The 5005-nt window shown below is 34.3% G+C and overlaps 1 pseudogene; it reads right to left on the bottom strand.

Annotated features, from left to right (window-relative positions):
• Positions 1–5005, bottom strand: part of LOC107744670 (C-Jun-amino-terminal kinase-interacting protein 4-like) — a 23012-nt pseudogene that overhangs the window by 14566 nt on the left and 3441 nt on the right.

The raw sequence follows: 5005 nt of genomic DNA, 5'->3' as shown, positions 1-5005 counted from the left end.
ATATATATATATATATATATATATACACACACACACATACACACATGTATATATATATATATATATAAACAAACAAACAAAACACAGACTGTTGCCTATTAATTTAAACCATTAAAAGTTACTATTCAACCATTAAAATTACTATTCAAGAGCTTTGGTTCAGTAAGTTTGTTTTGAGATCAGCAAGGACACATTAAACTGCTCAAAAGTGACAGTAAAGACATTTATAATGGTACAGAGTTTTTCGGTTTAAAAATAAATTGTTTCTTTTAAACTTTCTATTCACCAAAGAATGAAAAAAATGACCATTGTTTCCACAAAAATATAATTCATCATGAATGTTTTCAACATGATGATAATATGAAATGTTTCTTGAGCAACAAATGAGCATATTAGAATGATTTGTGAAGAATCACATGACACTGAAGACTGGACTAATTTGACTGTTTTTACTGTATTTTTGATCAAATACCAACACCAATCCCAGACGTTTGAATGCTAGAGTACATATTTTAATGTGCCTAATCTCAATCCTATGAAATGTTCATCATTCTTTGTTCCTGAAAATACTAAGCAGTGTCATTTCATGTATACAAGTTCGACTTTAAACTGTCATTTCCAACGTTATATAAAAACGACTTAGTAAAGTATTTAGTAAACTGCTGAAACTGAAATAAGTTGGAGTAAATTCCAGGTTTTACATGAAAATCTGTAAGTCATATTACCGCTTGATTTCATCCTCCATCTCCTTGGTTTTTCCTTCCAGTCGGCTGATAGTTTCACGGCAAGAATCAAGTTCCATATTCAGGGCAGATCTCTCATTGGTCAGCTCCTCAACACGGGATATAAGAGCCTTACGAGCAGTATCCACCATTTCACTGAGACAGTGACAAAAAGACAAATTAAATGGTTGATATGGGTCATGATCAGAGGCTCATTCAAGACTCAACATTGACAATAAACAGATTGATATATAAAACTGTATTCTATCTTACTGAGTGTGTTTTAGTTCTTCGTATTGAGAAAGAATCTGCTCAAACTGGCCTGTGCTATCTGCAAACAAAACAAAAACACAAAGATTCAAGCACACACGCCAGCCATTATTTAGACTGTGATGAATCTATATTAAGTAAAGCATAATGTATAATCAGTTGGTTATTAGTGCTAAATAAACCCATTAAAGTAAACAAGGGGTCTTGAAATTATCCTGAAATGGTTTATTTTACAAAAATGGCCAGCTGACTGTACATTTTAATGGACATGACATATGTATTAAATATTAAATGTATTAAATATTAGCTTGAGGTGAAATTATTTTATTATATGAAAAGAAAGGGACAGCGGAGTGATAAATGAAACTAGCACAGTGTAGGAGATCAGTTTCTCTGGTGTTGCAGCCTGAAGTAATACGATTTGAATGAAAACATTTTTGTTTTTTTGGTTAATATTGATGTTATGCTTTTCTTTTCCCTGTTCCTTCATTGAAATGTAAATTTATTCTAAGCAACACACATACATTCAAATTAAATACATGATCGTACCTCTGACACTGGCCCCCTGGTCAACATTTTCCACATATTCCCTGCTGAGTTCAGATAACTCTGAAAACACAGAGTCTGTATTCCTCAACTCCCACTCCAAGCAATCAGAGTCACTGTCCATCTCTTCCTCCTCCTTTGTTTTTTCTCCATCTTCCACCTTCTGGTCTTCAACCACCTCTCTCTTATCCTCATGGGCTTGTTTCATTTCATCAAACAAACTGGAGTTTAATTCAGAGGTGGCTGTCTTTGAACAAACAGGGGAGCTGGAGAGAGACAGAGAGACAGATCAACAGAAAAGACAACAGAAATATAACACCTTTATGGGAAATACATTCATTATTTGTATAGGGAAATACAATCAAATATCATCAAATATAACTCAGATTGTGTTTCTTCCCTTTTTTCCGTGAAGGAAAAAAAATGACAATGAATCATCTAACATGACTTAAAAATAAACCAAATAAAAGAACATCAACAGGATGTTACACACATTAACAGAGATACAAACTCCCACTCACTTCCTGGAGAAAAAGAAAGAAAAGAAAATCAGAAAGCTTTTGATATGAAGTTACTTAAGTCTTAACCCTCTGGTGTTGTTCGGTCATTTTAGACCGGAAAAAAAATGTTTTGAAATGTTAAAAATCTCTACTTCATCGGAATGGTACGAAACTCTATGACTTTTATGGCAGTCACTATGTGACCCAAAAAACAAAAAAAAAAATCTTGGACTCGAAAAAGCTAAATGGTTGTAAAAAAAAAAATAGTCACACTTGTGTTGTTTGCGGTCATAAATGACAGTCATTGGAAATAAATGAATGGGAAATACGCAAAAATACGAAAATGCTGAGAATTTTTTGTGTACAATCTACAAATCATTCATGATGCAGAAAAAAAGTGCACAGCAATGAAGAGGTGACACTCTAAAATATCAAGAGTGCAAAATAGACACACTCATTCACACACTCAAAGCATTCCTGTTCATTTTTGTTACATTTTTGATGTGTGTAACAAAATGTCTTTTTCTGTGTTCAGGTTTGACTGTAGTAAAATGTATGCAAAAACTGACATTTCAAACCAACATTTCAAACAAAAAAAATCTAAACCTTTACAAAAAGTTGTCTTTGAGAATGTCTAAATATAAATCCTAATCCTCAACTTAATAAAAATAAGTATTTATGTCTAAAAACAACTAGAGAATTTATAAGCCTTTTTATATAGAGCTCTATAGGAATCTAGTGGCTAAACCACGGAATTGCAGATGTTTTTCCTTTTTTTACTCCCACCAGATGGCACTAATCTGCCTTCAAAAATTGAATTTTTCTCTATTTTTACCTTAAATACTGCCATAATTGAAAAGTATGTAACATAAAAATATTGGGGAAAACATTATCAAAATGTTGTAGAAAAAAAATTCTTATTTTTAATGGGAAAAACTTTATCATAATTGTTGCATAAATATTAATATCATTAAATTCTCTCAAAATAGAAAAGAAAAAAGAAAAAGCACCACAAAAGCACAGGGTTAAAGCACCTATACAGTATAAAGAACAACTATGTATTTGATAACCAATAACTGTTTTCTATTTTAATATATTTAAAAATTACATTTTTCCTGTGATAGCAAAGCTGAATTTTCATATACAGTATTCATATTCAACATTGTCAAAACTGCTACAGTTGGTCTCGGACAAAACAATGAGATATTATGGTCCCTCCTTATAAATTTCTGTACCTTGTTTCAACAAAGTCCTTCAAATGAGCCAGCTCAGGGGTGGAGCTTATGATGTTACTGATAAAGGACTGATCATTATTATGGTTAACTTCAGCATCAGTCACTTTGCTGTTGTTGGTAACGGTAATTTCTGACGCAGTGGAATCAGGGGCACTGCCAGCTTTTGGATCATACTGTGGAAAGAAGGGGGAGGGAAAGAGATGCTGTTGTGAAAATACAGATATTTATTGTTCTATACTAGGCATTAATGCAAATATATGCAAAGTAATATTTGAAAAGAGCTTAGTTTGTCTCTGAATTACAAATAAATCCACCTCTTCAGTGCTGGAGGTTTCTGTTTGACCGTGCGTAGAAACAGCTTCTGAATGTTTGCTGTGCACATGATTCCTGCAAACAAAGTGAATTTCCCGTTGACACATAACAACACTGTAATTTTTAACTTCTCAAATGCAGAAGAAATTATAGTCTTTATTACAAGCTGTTAAGCAAGAAATGTAACACAATATGGGCTTCAATTACCTCAATAAGGGGAAGTGTGTGTTACCTGAAAGTGAAGGCTTCGCTCTCCCACTCCTTTTTCTTTTCCAGCAGATCTCGATGTGTCAGTACTAACTGGATATTAAAAGATTATTTTTTATTTTTTTAATTTAGAAAGAGAAATTTAAAGTAACCAACAAGCTAAAGCTAAACTAAAACAGATGCACTTGAGAGGTGACAGACCTTGTTATGTGTGAGTTTAATGGAGTTTAGCTCTCGTGTCAGATTTGCTTTCTGCTCCTCCAAAGCCATCACTACAAAGAAAATACCAAGGCCATATATTTAAAACATACATTTATATAGATCGTGCCAATGTGTTACCAGTCTGGACAGGCAGAGAGAGGGCAGAAGGGAGAAAGGTTTTATTCAGAGAGACTCACATTGATCAGCTTGTTCCCTGGCTTTTCTATCCAGTTCTCTTTCTCTCTTTTCTCTCTCCTTTTCTCTTGCACGCATTGCCCTTCTCTCTTGCTCAAACTGGTCATCCAACTCCAAATAGCGCTGGTATGTAGACAAGTTTAATTTTAAAAGGTATTTACATTTAAAAGGTGCAACTTAGCAATTTCTTTCCTCATTACAAAAGTTGTACACAAAGAGATATGTTTAAAATCATGCACACTCACAAGAGATGACGTCAGTTAAAGGTGGGGTAAGTGATTTTTCAAAAAAGCTTTCCGTTTTAGGTAGGCGTGGCTGACTCTTAACTTTTATAAAGAATATCTCTTTGGATTTGAGACTTTAGTCTTTGCAACTTTACAGATCTTCTTTATGCACCAAGAGCTTGTAACACTCCAAAGAGAAAGGAAAAATTGAAATCGCATCATATGACCCCTTTAAGAAGTAGGACCCGTGTAAATATCGGATCAGCTTTCCAGCGCTGGAGAGAACTCAAGGAGCGGAAGGCCTGCGATCGGACGCCGAGGTTGCTTTGTTTCTTCTCGATAACACAGTGTCTGCGCTAAAACAACTAAAGTCTGTCTAGTACACTGGACGCGACAAAGCAGCCGTTGAAAATCATTTGAAATTTGTGTCAATACGTCATAAATAGAACGCAGCAGCAGTTTTCTGTCGGGGATTTGTAGTGTCGTGCCGCGCCGCATCCAGTGTAGACCATAGATATGTATATATATCTATGGTGTAGACAACATCACTGATTATAATGAGTTCTATAGTATTTTGTCACGCCGCACCACTC

The sequence above is a fragment of the Sinocyclocheilus rhinocerous genome, unplaced genomic scaffold (genome assembly GCF_001515625.1).
Source record: "Sinocyclocheilus rhinocerous isolate Xijiao unplaced genomic scaffold, SAMN03320098_v1.1 scaffold498, whole genome shotgun sequence".
Lineage (NCBI taxonomy): Eukaryota > Metazoa > Chordata > Actinopteri > Cypriniformes > Cyprinidae > Sinocyclocheilus > Sinocyclocheilus rhinocerous.
The sequence above is the reverse complement of the archived record's forward strand: the minus strand, read 5'-3'. Positions and strand labels throughout refer to the sequence as shown.